At 40.9% G+C, this 16,954-nt stretch overlaps 1 long non-coding RNA gene across 1 annotated transcript in view; it reads right to left on the bottom strand.

Moving 5' to 3' along the window:
- Positions 1-2,703: 2,703 nt before the first annotated feature.
- Positions 2,704-16,954, bottom strand: part of LOC141584743 (uncharacterized) — a 63,798-nt gene continuing 49,547 nt past the window's right edge. The window contains exons 2-3 of the long non-coding RNA XR_012517946.1: positions 5,370-5,504; positions 2,704-2,765 (exon numbers count right to left, since the gene is read on the bottom strand). This is a non-coding gene — a long non-coding RNA (uncharacterized LOC141584743). The remainder of the gene's footprint in view (positions 2,766-5,369; positions 5,505-16,954) is intronic.

Consider the following 16,954-nt stretch of genomic DNA (forward strand, 5'->3'; position numbering starts at 1 on the left):
AAATGCTGAATTGATTCCTGCTGGAAAGAAATCAAACAACATGGAAATTGAATAGTGTTAGGAAATTGTATCAAAAGAGAATTGAGCTAGATAGGACAATGGCAACAATAATGGCTTTATTTTAAACATATACAATATACTAGGCACCATGTCATACTTTTTAAATATCACTGCCTCTCAAACTTTCTCATTCTAGGATCCTTAATGAAAGAAGAAAGAGAATAATTACTTCCAGATCCCTGGAAAAAAAAGAATTCATGGCAATAGTGAGATTGTTGGGAGTTCTTATATTTTACATTAAAAAATAATGGCATTTTTAAATTCTGCTTCATAAGACAGCAGTGTTTAATTTAGGTTTTATATTTACCTATCTTTTGAGATAGACAGATAATATAGATTGGATATAGATACAGATTCTTAAACATATAGACAGGGTCTCACTCTGTTGCCCAGGCTGGAGTACAGTGGCACAATCATGATTCACTGAAGCCTCAAATTCCTGGGCTCAAGCTATTTTCCCACCTGAGCTTCCTGAGTAGCTGGGAGGATGGGTGACACAAACCTCCACACCTGGCTAATTTTTAAAATTTTTTTGTAGAGACAGTTTCTTGCTTTGTTGCCCATGCCCATCTCAAACCCCTGGCTTTAGGCAATCCTCCAGCCTCAGTCTCTCAAAGTACTTGGATTACAGAAGTTAGTATCATTTCCAACCCTTGGGGAGGAGTAAACAGGACCCCTGATTATAGTCAGGTGTGGTGGTATGCACCTGTAGTCCCAGCTACTAAGGAAGCTGAGGTGGGAGGATCACTTGAGCCCAGGAGTTTGAGGCTTCAGTGAACCATGATTGTGCCATGGCATTCCATAAATAAATAAATATAAATATACATACATATATATTTTTGTAATTATATGTTACATTTACATAAAATTTTTTGAAACTCTGGGACCTGACCTTCAAGAGCTGTATTTATCGTATAGCTTGTTTGGGGGGCCTCTTGGGGCACCATTGCATAACTGTGTGGGTATACATACTCAGTCCCTAAATGATGGTCAAGTATTTAGGGAGAAGGTGTTTTTAATATAGTTAGAACTCTTTGAAGACTGAATAAACTATCTAAGGAAACTGGTACACAGCGTGACTACCAGGCTACCAAGGATGATTTCAAATCTAAGTGGATTTCAATTTACTCCTTCAATTTCTCCAGCAGAGGCAATCTGCACCTCTATCCCTCAGAATCATCTCAACTCCTAGGATGTGAGGCGTGAACGCCCAGCTGGTAAAGGGTAGGGCAAAAGGTAGCAAAATGTTAAGGACAGGTAGGTGCTTTAGATAGCCTACCAAATGGACAACCCAACAGGTAGAAGAAATAACTGGTTTGCTGCTGAATTAAATAAGCTCTAAGTCCCATTCCTCCTATTCTTATGGTAGACACTAATACATTCAATGTACTTTTGTCAGTGAACCTGGCAAAAATATGCCACTGATTAAATTATTCAGTTTTGAGCTGGAAGAAATCTTAAGGCTAATTTAGTCCAGCCTCCTTCATTTTACAGTTGAAAGAACTGAATCTCTACAAAGTTAAGTTCCTTGCCCATGATAACACAGATTTAGAGCTGGGCTGGACCCTTTTATTCCCAGTTGAATGTTCTTACAGTGACAAGGCAAGCTGTAATGGAAGGAGAAGCTTTAAAGTGGTACACACAGGCACATCACTTTCCTGGCCTTGTGACCTTGCACAAGTTCCTAATCCCTTCTGAGTCCCAGTTTCCTCATCTGTAGAGTGGGAATGATCATAATCTTCAGTGGATTTTTCCAGGGACTTAAAGAAGTAATGCTTGCAAAGCAGCTAGCACAATGCCCAGCATACGGAATTTGCCTACAAAAATACTTTTGTTCTCCAATTTCCAGCCTTTTTTGTTGGTTTGTTTGCCAGGTCCTCCTGCTGATACTGCACCCACAGTATTAGGAACAAGAGTGAACTTTCCCCTCCTCTTTATAAACTATACAATAAAGAAAGGGAGAGGGGTAATACAGTGAAATATTAACAGTTGAGGAACTGGATGAGAGAAATCTGGGAGATCTTTGTACTTGTAAATGTTTGGCTTAAGCTTGAAACTATTCCAAAATGAATTCTTTTTCCATGGAAAAATAAAATGCACACCTCCACATGTTTTCTTCCATTCCAACGCCCAGTTGCATAGCAACTGGACTGAAGTTTTTAACCCCCACGTGCAATGTAAACTACGTATTAGTGAGCTCAGCCTTCCAATCCTCTGTTCTAGAGGAAGTCGGGCTTGTGATTCCTCTTTCATTTGTTGAACACATAACACAAAGAGGAACTGTTCTCAGGCTCAAGTCACGGGCTGGAACTCAGAAGTGCTTTGGTTTCAATGATGAATGCATGGTCACCCCATGTTTAACCACTGATTGAGAGGAGGTCACATGCTAAATTAGAAAAGTCCCAATGAAAGGAAAAGTAATTGAGAATCTTTTGTACCCAAAATAGTACAAAGAGGTTCAAGCTGAGAAGGAACTCAAATTAGTTTTCCTTTCACAGTGATTTAATGCTATATTTTTCAACATGATTTGGAAGACACCTATACCAACAACTGTTACTATAGGCACATTCTTCTTTATCTGGTAAAGCACCAAGATCCTGGTCAAACCACAAGTTTAGTAAAAAGAAATGGCCCCTACCTGCATTGTCTTTAACAACACAGAAAGCCCTTCATGTTTTGAGGTGTAAATAATCCGTAGACAGTTTCTACAGGAAAAGAGGAATAATAATATTATTTTAACAAGGATCTTTTCAGATTCGAGTAGAAATGCTAGGATAAATACAAAGCAACATCCACTCCCCTAAATCTCAGCATATGACTCATTCATTCACTCACTTATTTAGTATTTATTGAGTTCTTCTTCATTGCCACTTATACTAGGTGGTGATTAGGAGATATTATAGAGAATAAACCAGATGTGGTCTCTGCTCTCACTGACTTTACAACCTAGTGGGGAAGACAAGCATGAACCAGCAAATCGTAATGAGGGGTATGAGTTTTCAGGCAGATGATGTGGGGAAACACACAGGAGAGACACTCAGCTCACTCTAGAAGGGCAGGGGGGCTTCCCAGAGGAAGTTACATCAAAGCTGTGACCCAACGTTCAAGTCAGAAGTAATCAGCCAAGAATGTTTCCCAAGCAGAAGAATGACATGTGTAATTATCTGGAGATTAGAAATTCAAAATGGCTGAAGTGTGGAGTCCAGGACGGTTCAGGTAAGAAGGAAAAATGAAACCAGGAGGCAGGTTTCACGTGGCACATGTTGAACATTAACCAGCACATACTCCCTGTCCTCCAAGAGCTGACTTCAAGGGAAGACCTTTACCATAAAGTATGCAGGGCTGTTTCCCTGGCCTTTTCTCTGAGACCCAATCTTCCCTTTGGAGATAAGATAGCCTGGATAAAGCAGACTTTGGACAAACATGTTTTGTAGGCCTGTTTTCTTTGGTGTCTTCTCTCTCCCTTATTCCAGTCCCTTTCTTCAATTCTGGTGTCATAGCAGAAATAATTAACATTTGTGTACCTGGTATTCTCCCACGGACTTTCTGTATGTTATTTAACCAGCTCGCAAAATAACCTAAGGGATGTTATTATTATTCCTATTTTACAGTAAGGAAACTTGGGCTCGTGTACTAACTTTCCCAAGGTCATAGTACTAATAAATGACAGCATTGGTATAAGAACTCAGTGTTGCCTGAGTTCAAAGCTCATACTCCTAATCATTCTGGTATCCAAACTCAAGGCATGTAGTTTGTATCCCATTCCCTGCAAAGCCTTTCTCTCAGTTATCTATCAGCTAGCTAATTAAATGAAGTCATTATGGGCTGGGCGCAGGAAAGATATTCAAAGTGCTGAGGACTACAGTATCAACTGATAGAGTTAGCTACATTAACCATGGTGTTTAAATAGAGACCTCTTTAAGACTACAAATACCACCAGGGCTGAAAGCCATGAAACTCTTCCTATGAAAAGATGAGTGTTATTGACATATGGAGTTGTAACCATGGCAGCCCCTTAAGTCACACCATGGAAACAACTGACTGCCTTCCTGTTTGTTGCTACACTACTTGCTCTTAGGTGATGCATCTGAGGTCTTAACAGAAACCCATTCTATGCCACCCCTTTCTTCCCCTGTCTCGTGAATCAGAGTGTCACACAGAGGAGAAAAATTAGGCCCCTTCCTAAACTGCACCTATAATAGCAGCTAGAGAAGTAGGAATTTCCACCACGGTCAAAAGGGAAATTTAGAACACTTTCATGCCAAAAGTGTTCTGCCTACTCTGCAATCCATGGTGCATGTCTATTTTTTAAATCAACAACATGACCAGCTATGTGTTCCTGGGGGGAAAAAAAAAAATTCACCTTTGGAAACTATTTTCTTTTTTCTACTTTTCTTTTTTTGTTGTTTTGTTTTTGTTTTTGTTTTTTTGAGAAGGAGTTTTGCTCTTGTTACCCAGGCTGGAGTGCAATGGCACGATTTCGGCTCACCACAACCTCCATCTCCTGGGTTCAAGCAATTCTCCTGCCTCAGCCTCCCAAGTAGCTGGGATTACAGGCATGCGCCACCATGCCCAGCTAATTTTTGTATTTTTAGTAGAGACAGGGTTTCACCACGTTGACCAGGATGGTCTCGATCTCTTGGCCTCGTGATCCACCCGTCTCGGCCTCCCAAAGTGCTGGGATTACAGGCGTGATTTTTCTACTTTTTTAAAGCTTCAGACAAATTATCTCTAAAGGTCACTCCAGGTAAACAACTCTAAGAAACAAACTGCATCTAAGACTTTCCTCAGGTGGTGTCTTAATGGATCTAGATACTGTGCGAAGTTGAAAGGGACTCGAGGGACCTTCTAAGCTAACCCTGCTATGCTGCTTCACTGGTCTTTGCTTTCCTTAACTCTAGCACAAAAAATACTCAAAAGTTTGCTGTTGTTGAGTGGTCCCCTAATCTGATGTGAGAATCCCATATAATATTATCTCTCACAATGGCCACTGTCCATTGCGTGTTAATTACACACCTCAAAGGCTGAGAAGCTCACTAATTCTGGAGACAACTCATTTACTTTTCAGACATCTATAACTGCTATTTGCTCGACTTTATAGTGAGCCAAAATCCATTTCCTGTCATTGTACTCTTCAGAGAAAAACACTCTGGGCCACATGAGCAGTAGACAAAGGACAAAGCTGCATGGGCTTTAATAACCCATAAATTGATGAGGGTCCTTAAAGGTCATCTTTGAGCTTCCTTTTCATTAGATATGTAAAAAAAATAATAATAATCTATGCGAGGAGAAAAGACAAAAATACTGACCTTGTGAACAAAAGGAAATGGGGTGAAAGTGAACCAGGCCTCCCTGTGAACAGGGAGCACGTTCATGCTTTTTTGTAAATAAAGGATGAGAGGGGCCCAATCCAAACCATAAATGACCCATGGGTTCTTCTAGTCCTGAAAGAGAGAATGTGAGAAACTCAGATGAATCGCTTTCTTAATTCAGGCTACCAGGCAGACATGACAGTGAAAAATGTGTCCCAGGAGTAAGGGTCGTGCCTATTAAGACAAGTATAGTGTCGTTTCAAACACAACTTCCCTGCACTCTGATAAATGCCTTGCTGGGCTGCTCAGTCTCTAGAGAAAGCGTCCCATTCACTGCTTCACACCCTGGGAGAAGGAGTAGAGGCCACGTCTGAAAAGACAAGTTGTTAACTGAAGTGCAATAGAGAGGGGCCACCTGCCAAGGGTCAAGGGTGAGGTTTAGGGGCATTCTCTTCGGATCCCTTTTTGTCTTATGAGGGCATAAAATAATTTGGATTGTACAGAAGGAATGAAGTTTCATGGAGGGAAGAGAGTAAGGCTTTCTGATTGGCTGCAACCTTAAGCAAGACCCTTAACCTCTCTGCAGTTTAGTGTGCCAGTCTCTGACCAAAAGGTGGAAGTGCACCACACAGGCCTTCTGTTGGAATCTCAGATTTACTTATATTATTTCCTCTACTGTGGAGGCTCTGATCCCCAAATTTTAAGAAGGAAACACGTAAACTTCCCTACCCCAGTCATTTCCCCTGGCAAATGGCCATGGGAATGGTCAACACTGCTGAGGAGCAGCTGGAAACCCCACATTTGCTGCAGTCCTGTTCTAGGGTCTTTCATTATTCTGAGCCAAAACCTTATCCAGAGCTACCGAGGAGTGACTTTTTTTCCGAGATTATGAGTCGCTCACAAGGTACCAACTCCCCCCTCCCCAGGGCCCTGAGGGCTTCCTAAACAAGGCCAAAGTCATCACTCATGTTCTCCATATTTTAGGGTGACTTTACCCAGAGTCTATACTGAACCTAACATGAACACCTAATAAAGAGTTCCCAGGAGCCTTAGAAGCAGAGCATGGATCAGTGTACTAGGGAGTCTAAACATGCCCACTGAGCAAGCCACTCAGCTTATTAGAGTGAGGTTGGGAAGACACTGCCACTAACCATCCTGGATCTCAAATCAAATACTTTTCATGATACCTTTCTTAACTTCAATCATGCCAGCAGGGACCAAAAGTAATATTTGGGTGAAATAAGACAACTATTTTGTTTGTGGTCAATGATCCCATCTTTTCGCTTACCGTCCTTGATGTGATTCACCAGGAAAACATCAAAAGGACTTCCCGTCACCCCCACAGCAGCCTAAACGGTCTATGAGTGGGACTCACAAGGCCCTTGCTCCTGTCTAGATTGATCACACTAGGCAGACTGCATACATGGTGTTCATCTGTCACTAAAAATTGGCTGGACTCTAAATGATAGCAGCATGGCATTTTAGCTTTTATAAACCTATTTCGATAATTGTCAAATCTTCCAACTATATCAGATCTTAGGATTTGCATTTAGAGCCAGAGAATGAACAATGTTCATAAGACACTTTTCAACTTTATATGCTGTAATGTTGTGAATGTGACTATGATAAGTTTAAAAAAATCTTCCTGCAATACAGGCCTCAGAAAGAAACCACTTCTTTCCTTTCTGAATGTTTGTATTCACATTAGGGTTTATACACGCCATGGTCTATAGTTCTGTCTCATTGCTAGTAGAACTATCGATGACAACTCACTGTTTGCCCTAAGCACCTACACGTTATTAAGAATGTATTAATTATAGTAACAAAAAACAATTCCTTCCTTGTGGCTTTCATGAATTATACAAATTATGTTTTGTTTAGTTTTTCTGATTTTTCAAGTAAGTTCAACTATGTGCTATACCACTAAAGTTACTTAATAATGTATTAAGTCTAATTCTGTAATGACATTATTATTCAACATTCTTGGCCAAGTATTCCAAAGGCCCTGATGTATTGCAAAGTATACCCTTAAAGGAGTTATTATTTTTTCCATTTTTCTGTATACTTTTCCCATCAACCCACACTTCACCTGTTTTTTTCTTACTTTTTCATTCATTCTCTCATCTTTGATTCATGCTCTATTTTGTGCCTTTCTGTTCCTTTTCCAATATTCTTATCTTTTCTTTGTTTCTGATAGTTTCAGCTCCATTCCATTCATCAGCATTTTCGTATTCTTCCTCACTGACATCTGCTGCTATGGGTTTCTGTTTTTGTTCTCCAGATACAATGCACTGCTCTCCTTCCATTTTCTTCCCTCTGTCCTCTGTGCCTGCGAGCTTCTTTGTCTTTTTGTGCTGCTGATGGGACTCTAGACAGGCTTTGAGAAGGCTGTAAGGAGTTGATATTCTGGCCACAGCTAATGATGATCTAACAGCTCTTTAAGCAGCAGGCAACTTGCAATATTCAAGCAAGAAAGAAAAGCATAGAGAGCGCACCCAGCCACAGACTTTTCAGAAATGTCAGTGTTCTACAAATGCAATGGGGGCTGATTCTATTTAATGTTCAAATTGGCTTGCCTCACTCAACAAATAGATCTTATACTCAGCCTCTGGGAGTGAGTGCTAAAGACCTTTTCCCTTCTAATGGAAATTGGATTTTGTTTGTGCTGTGGTGTTTTGTTCCTGTTTGCTTGTATGTGTCTATTTACCAAGAAAGTAATTTCACTTCTTTGTGTTTTGCTTTGCCCACCTGACTTGCTGGGAGGTTTTCTGGTGCTTATTTCATCTCCCATAGTGGAGACAATGCTTTATCCCTGCCTGGGTGGCACCACCATGGATGGGGGTGTGCCAGAAATGGGGGTCACAAGCACAGTATGGCAACATGGTCTCTTGGGACATTTCCCAAGCTGTATTACCCTATCAATCAGCATGTGTTTCTGAGCACTTTATAGTTCTCTGTTAGATTTTGAAGGTGATAGAGAGATTTATTAAGCATGTTCACTGCCCTCCTGGAGGCAGCAAGCTGGCTGCGGAGACAAAACTAAGGCACACCAAAGAGATAAAGTCCCCAAACAAAGTGCCATGTGTGATTAAGTGCCACAGTGAGGGAGACGAATTGGAAGAGGAGCTGGGATTGAGATAAAGGCAAAATCAGTGTTGACTGGGACAAATAGGGAGAGCCCCTGCTTTGATGTGGGCCAAGAATGTGGGTAGCATTAGACAGAGAGCCCAGAAGCTGCAGAGGGTTCTGGACCACAGTTGCGATGCTTGTCACTCTACGTATTGGGCTGCCCCGGGTCTCTGTCCTTGGACCTTTTTTTTTTTTTTTTTTTTTTTTTTTTTGAGACAGTCTCACTCCACCACCAGGTGTCAGGCTGGAGTGCAGTGGCGCAACCTCAGCTCACTGCAGCCTCCGCCTCCCGGATTCAATCAATTCTCCTGCCTTCGCCTCCCAAGTAGCTGGGACTGCAGGTACACGCCACCACGCCCAGTTAATTTTTTTGCGTTTTTAGTAGAGACGGGGTTTCACCGTGTTGGCCACGATGGTCTCCATCTCTTGACCTCATGATCTGCCCGCCTCAGCTGTCTTTGGACCTTTTTTTTTCCCCATCCAAATTCTTTCCCATGGCTTTAGTACTACTATCTAATAGATTGATGATTCTCAAATTTATGATTCAAGCCAGGATCTCTCTGAGCTCCAGACTTGTCGTCTGTTGTTTACTCGATCTTTCCAATTGGTCACGACATGAGCATTTTCAACTTAACATGACCAAAACAAAATTCTTTTTTTCCTCTCCAAAATCCACTCCTCTCAAAGTCTTTCTCATCTAATTAAATGACACCACAAGTCACCAGTTGCTTAGCCTAAGAATGTAGGGATTATTCTTGATTCCTTTTCTTTTCAGACAGAGTCTCTGTCACCCAGGTTAGAGTGCAGTGGCACCATCTCAGCTCACTGCAACTTCCACCTCCCAAATTCAAGCGATTCTCCTGCTTCAGCCTCCCAAGTAGCTGGGATTATAGGCACGCAACACCACAGATGGCTAATTTTTGTATTTTTCATAGAGACTTTGGCCGGGCGCAGTGGCTCATGTCTGTAATCCCAGCACTTTGGGAGGTTGAGGCAGGTGGATCGCCTGCGGTCAGGAGTTCAAGGCCAGTCTGGCCAACATGGTGAAATCCCGTCTCTACTAAAAATACAAAAATTATCCAGGTATGGTGACAGGCACCTGTAATCCCAGCTACTCAGAAGGCTGAGGCAGGGGGATTGCTTGAACCAGGAGGCAGAGGTTGCAGTGAGCCAAGATTGCACCATTGCACTCCAGCCTGGGCAACAAGAGTGAGAATTCACCTCAAAAAAAATAAAAAGTGGTAGTAGAAAGGGGGTTTAGCATTATTGGCCAGGCTGCTTTTGAACTCCTTACCTCAGTGGTTCACCCACCTTGACCTCCCAAAGTGCTGGGATGACAGGCCTGAGCCACCGTGCCTGGCCCATTCTTGATTTTCCTTGGTCCTTTACACCCACATTCAGTTAGGAAGTTCTGCTGTTCAACTCCAACACATCACACACATCCTGTCAGTCCCTACCCTCTCCATTACTATAACTCTAATCCAAATGACCATTTTCTCTTGTAAACTTCTATGATGACCTCCCAGCCTGATTTCACTGTTGTCTCTCTATGGTCCATTACCCACACAGTAGTCAGAACCATCTTTCTAAGGTGAAAATCAGGGCATTTGTTCTCTGGGTGAAAGTTCTTCAATGGCTTTTCATTCCAATAGAATAAAATCCAAATCCTTACCATGGCCCTGCATGATCTAACTCCTGCCTCCGTCTCTGATCTCATCTCTCCCCACGCAGCTCCAGACACACAGGCCTTTTTTTCCTCCTTCAAACATCCCAAGTTCACTCTAGCCCTGGCCTTTGCACCAGTTGTTGCCTCTTCCTGAAAAGCATGTGACTCCCATCTCTTTAGTTGGAATATCTCCTTTACAAAAAAAAGAAAAAAAAAAAATCCTGACCATTCTAAAGAAACCCCTTCCTCACTCTCTATCCAATTGCTGAGCTTTATTTTCTTCTCCAGATTTATCTAAAATTGACCAGCATGGTGACTTATACATGTAATCCCCGCATTTTGGGAGGCTGAGGCGGGTTGATCACCTGAGGTCAGGAGTTCAAGACCAGCCTGGTCAATATGTAGAAACCCTGTCTCTACTAAAACTACAAAAATTAGCCAACTGTGGTGGCATGCACCTGTAGTCCTAGCTACTTGGGAGGCTAAAGCAGGAGAATCACTTGAACACAGGAGGTAGAGGTTGCAGTGAGCCAAGATCGTGCCATTGCACTCCAACCTGGGTGACAAAGCAAAATTTCATCTCAAGGAAAAAAAAAAAAAAAAAACTTATCTACAATTAAGCTAGATATTTACTTACATTTACTTGTTTTTGAGTTTGCTCTCTGTCACTTCCCTGAGTATGGGCTCCATGAGTACAAGTATTGCACTGTTTGTCCAGTGCTTAGAATGATGCTAACAAGTACTCAATAAATGATTGTTTAATGAAGCAAGCTGATGTGGAATGAGACCCTATAGGGATGGGGGGCGGGGAATACAGTTTGAATGGGAGTTTACAAGCTTGGCAGGAGAACAGAACTCAGGAATGAGGTGGAGATCACAGGATACATCTCATGCATAGACACTGCTCTCATCTTCTCACCTTCAGAGAAGCCCTCCTAGAGAAGAAATCAAATAACAATGTATATGCCAGTATTTCTGTGCATACTGAGGGCACAGGGCAGAGTATCCCATCAGCAGGAGAAGGTTACTGTTAACAGCAGTTTGACAGGAAGATAATTGGAGCTTAAAGCAGAAGTGCCTCCTGTGTGCCAGGTCTTTTCCCTAAGCACTTTGCATTCATTAGTTTATTTCATCCTTAAACAATTTCACCCTAAGATAGGTATTATTGATAAGAAAAATCAAGGCTCAGAAAGGATATTTTGGCAGCATGTAAATAAGCAATTCCTTTCACCTCATGCAGTGGTTTGTAACCTGGCTGCCCATTAGAAATCACCTAGGAGCTTCTGAATATCTTGATGCCCAGAAACCATTTCAGACCAATTTCATCAGATTCTCTGATGATAGAATATTAGTGTCAATAGTTTGCAAAGCTTCTCAGCAATTGCAGTGAGCAGTCAACCTTCAGAAACACTGATCTAATGGGTTTAATGACCACTGATGATTCTTGCTTGATCCATGCCTCAGTTTTTTTTATTAGAGGTTGAAAATTGGTGATATGCTAACCCTGCAATTCTTTCTCCCTGTATTAAAAAAAAAGAGCTTTCCCTCATCAGTTGGGTTACCTGACTATTCTGAAATACAATTCTACTGAAACGGTGGGAAAAATTCTCAATTCTTTTCTCAAACACATCTTATTCCATGTGGGAAACTCACTTGGTTATACTACTCAGATGTCAAAGAGGCTAATAGGAGGGGACTCACCAGGATTCTGACTCTCAAAACCCTCATTCAAAAAATGTCTTGTGTATAATCTTTGATACCCTTGCTATGTGACTAACTGGGCTGATTTTCTGTTTGGTTTCTGAATTTGTTTCCTATGGCCACTGGAACAAATTAACACAAACTTGGAGGCTAAAACCGCAGAACATTTCTCTTCCCACAGTTCTGGAAGTAGGAAGCCTGAAATCCATTTTAGTGGATTGAATTCTGGGTGTCAGCAGTCCATGCTTCCTCCAAATTCTAGAAGAGACTCTCAGCTTCTGGTACTTGCTGGCATTCCTTGACTTGTGGTTGTGCCCATCCAATCTCTGTCACTTTGGTCACATTGTTCTTCTGGGTGTGTCAAGTCTCCCTCTACGTCTCTCTTATAAAATACATGTGATTGCATTTAGGGCAAATCTGGAATAATTTAAGATCGTCTCCTCATCTCAAAATATTTAGCTTAATCATATCTGCAAAGAGCCTTTTCTTTTTTCCTGTTAGGTAAGAGGTTCCAGAGATTAGGAGGTGGATCTCCTTGGGGAGCCATTTTCCAACCTATCATGGGGTGATGGCTAATTTTATGCTGACACACTTTCCCGGGCCACAGAAGGCTGAGATTTGGTCAAACATTATTCTGAGTATTTCTATGAGGGAGTTTTTGGATGAGATTAACATTTAAGTTGGTGGACTGGGTAAAGCAGATTACCCTACATGTGGGTGGGCTTTTTGCTATCAGTTGAAGGTCTGAATAAAACAAATGGCTGGCTCTCTTCCCTAAGAGCATTTTCCTACCTGATGGCCTTCAAACTGGAATATCTTCCTGATGCCTACCAGCCTTCAGACTCCAACTGGGACATGAGCTCCAAAGATTTTGAACTTGCCAGCCTCCATAAACACATTAGCCAATTCCTTAAAATAAATTTCTCTGTATGTACACATCCTGTTGGTCCTTTTCTCTGGAGAACCTTGACTAGGATACACAGTCTCAGGAGACGACCAGTCTTATGAAAACTCAGTAAAGATGTGGTTTTCCTATTTTCACTCTTTCCCTCCTCCTAAATCCTATCACTATTACTTCTTCCACTAGATCCTGTCGGAGGAGAAAAATATATATGTTTGATTATCCCTTATCCAAAATGCATTTCAGAGTGCTTCACATTTTGGATTTTTTTAGATTTTGGAATATTTGCATATACGTAATGAGATATTCTGGGGATGGGACCCAAGTTTAACCACAAAATTCACTCATATTTCATATATACCTTATACATATAAACTGAAGGTAGTTTTACACAAGATTTTAAATAATTTTGTGCATGAAACAAACTTTGTGTACACTGAAACATCAGAAAGCAAAGGTGCCATTATCTCATGCCAATGTTCAAAACGTTTCAGGTTTTGGAGCATTTTGAATTTCAGATTTTTAGATTAGGGAAGCTCTGTGTGTGTATGTGTGTGCGTGCGTGCGTGTGTGTGTGTACACACATACACACACACACACATGTGCATGCAACCTAGCAATCACGTATTAGAATAATATTAGAAATGCCCATCTCCCTACAGGTATTAATAACTCAGTCTCCTCAGCTTCTCCTTTTCTGTCATTTCACTTCTCTTTGTATTATAAAAACCTAAAAATTATCTTTGTTCTCACTCTTCTTATTCTGTCTTCTTTTACTTTATATATATTATCTTCTATTCCTCAACTTTATGATAGTTAAACATTTTTCATTACCTGTTAATATTTGCTCCATAATCTCAGAATGTGTTTCCATAGCTTCCCATGCTACTTAATAAAGTTAGACAATGCTAGATTTCAACAGAAGAAAGAATGTATATCCCACTTCATTCCAGACCTGTGGTTTTTTGTTTTTGTTTCTATTTGTCTTTGTTTTTTTTGCAGGACAGTTTAACCTTGTCTTTCTACAGCGTGGTGAGGCTCATCAGATCTCAACTGGTTCCACACTCTTTTCCCCTACTTGAGTTCTCAAATAGCTCTATTTAACATCAATATTTCTTTCTGTGTTCATGGCAGGTGGTAATTCATTTGTAAATGTTCACTTGGCCTTGAATGTCTTTCACAGTATTCTGTCACTATCCGAGAAAAGGAAAGTGCAGTGCAGAGGCACCAGCCAGCATGCCAAAAAACAATTATATCCTTATGCTGGGCATCCTTTCCAAGAAACTTCACACCAGGTTGTGTGTGTGTGTTTTTTTTAATCTCTTGCTTTCCAACTTCTCAGGGAGGTAGATAAGTGTCCTCACATTTTACAGGGAAACAAGATGGTACTTGACATTAAATTGTGGCAATCAAATCACTCCATTACAGGAACTTGACTTTTTAAGTTCCGTTTATTTGTAATAGCTAAAATACTTCCTACCATGTCAAATAAAATGTATTTTAACGTCCATATACTTCTGATCCACCCAATACTCCTACTATGTGATTCTCTGTTGCTGGATGTCAATTATTTGGAAAACTTTAAAAATTGATTATGTGGGGGCCGGGCGCGGTGGCTCAAACCTGTAATCCCAGCACTTTGGGAGGCCGAGGCGGGTGGATCACGAGGTCAAGAGATCGAGACCATCCTGGTCAACATGGTGAAACCCCGTCTCTACTAAAAATACAAAACATTAGCTGGGCATGGTGGCGCGTGCCTGTAATCCCAGCTACTCAGGAGGCTGAGGCAGGAGAATTGCCTGAACCCAGGAGGCGGAGGTTGCGGTGAGCTGAGATCGCGCCATTGCACTCCAGCCTGGGTAACAAGAGCGAAACTCCGTCTCAAAAAAAAAAATTGATTATGTGGATAATTTAATTTTCCAGTAACTCAAAAGAAAATCATTTTTATTCTCAATCTTTATTAGTAAATAACCTTTCTCAGCTGGGTGTGCTAGCACACACCTGTAATCCCAGCACTTTGGGAGGCTGAGGCAGGCAGATCACCTGAGGTCAGGAGTTCAAGACCAGTCTGGCCAACATGGCAAAACCACATCCTAACTAAAATACAAAAATGAGCTGCATGTGGTGGCGGGCACCTGTAATCCCAGCTACTTGGGAGGCTGAGGCAGGAGAATCACTTGAACCCGGGAGGCTGAGGTTGCAGTGAGCCAAGATTGCTCCATTGCACTGCAACCTGGGAGACAGAGTGAGACTCCCTGTCAAATAAATTAATAACCTTTCTAAAATATGAGTCCATTCCTCTCAGTAAGCATGGAATAGAAAATGTAATTGACTCTAGTACTAGATAACTAGGGACCTCGCAATATGGTGGGATGAATATTCTTTAAAAATATATATATATAACCTGGGCAAAGGTTCTTCATTTGAGGTTCAGATAGAGCTCCATGGTTTATGAACTATCTGAAATTGTATACAAAATATTGTACATTTTTCTGTGGAAAAACTGATAATTTTCATGAAATTTTCAAAGGAGCTGAGATAAAAATAGACCACCTTTTTAGAATATGCAATATATGTAGAACATGATACTAATTATAAAAGTTGTTTTAACTACAAAAAAAAAAACACCTACATAGTCCTTGTTCACGGCTCTACATAAATATAGTAAAGTATGAATCCTGCTTAGAGTTGATAAACTCCAAATCCAGAATAGGGCTGACCTCTCTGCCTAGTTTGCTCAGGCTGCCGTAAGAAAATACTAAAGACTGTGTGGTTTAAGCAGCACAAATTTATTTTCTTACAGTTCTGGAAGCTGGAAAGTTCAAGATCAAGTTTTCTGCTGATACAATTCCTGGTGAGGGCTCTCTCCCTGGCTTGCAGATGGTCACCTTCTCACTGTATTCTCACATGGCAAAGAGAGCTCTGGTGTTTCTTTCTCTTCTTACAGGGCAACCAGACCTCTCAGATTAAGGCCCTATCCTTATGACCTCATTTAACCTGAATTTCCTCCTTAGAGGCCTCATCTCCAAAGATAGTCACATTGGTGGTTAGGCTTCCACCTATGAATTTACAGAGGGGCGGGGAAAGGAAACACTGTTCAGACCATAGCACTCTGAGAAAGGGAAATGAAAAAGGAATGGGATTGGAAGACACATGGAAAGCTTTGAGACTATATACAATGTTTTTCCTTTAAAAAAATAAATACTTGAAGCAAGTGTGGCAAAATGTTGAAATCTAACAGGGTAAGGATGTATGAGTTTTTGTTATGTAATTCCCTATGCTTAAGGTTTTTTTTAAAAACAAGGAACAAGCAAGCACGAACTTGTTTCGATTTTACTAGAGTGTGAGCTGCACATGGCCAAGGATTTGTTTCCTGCTATATCCCCATTCCTTAAAGCAATGCCTGGTCCAGAATTAGCATTCATTATATATTTGTTGAACTGAATGAAAAGCAATGGAAAGGAAATTAACTTGTATCATTCCCAACCTAAAAATATTCAACAACCTTAAGGTAAGTTGTGTTCACTGTCTAGAATTCCTTTCCATAGATGAATGTTAAAAATCACATTCACATACAGGAAATAAGGGCCTAAGTTTCAAAATTATAATAATCGTGAACCCGGTTATGAATGCAACGTCTTAATTTAGCATATAATTAACATGTCAGAGGTTTTAGATTAAACTTCACTTTTTAAAATATTATTAATGCCAATTACATTCCCTTCTAAGGAAATATGACTTCCCCACAGCCCTGCTAAGGGATGGCAGCAATGATAACTAACATAGTGCCTATCTCTCCCTGACTGTAACTGGTAGAATCAATACGGGTACCTGAGCTTAGAGTACCTCATCTTTTGGCTGGCCAGCAACCTATGAACTGGGCACACTGTTTCAAAAGGATAAGCTGAGCCAATCAGATTCTTCTCCAGTAAAAGACATTTAAGGGAAACTGACAGATGGAGCAATTGACAGCAAAGGCAGAAACTGAAAATTAAAAACTGTCATAAAGTACAGAAAGTTGAGGCAATCACAGTGGACCAGGTAAAGGCCAAAGTTATGAGAAATATGAGGAGTTTGCAGATTAAAATGCAGATGAAGGCAAATGGTGAGCAGAGGAGCATAGAAAAAGAGATGTTGAGAGAGATGGAACGAGAAAGGAAAGATGAGATCATTCCTAAATCAGCC

Source organism: Saimiri boliviensis, chromosome 6 (genome assembly GCF_048565385.1).
Source record: "Saimiri boliviensis isolate mSaiBol1 chromosome 6, mSaiBol1.pri, whole genome shotgun sequence".
Lineage (NCBI taxonomy): Eukaryota > Metazoa > Chordata > Mammalia > Primates > Cebidae > Saimiri > Saimiri boliviensis.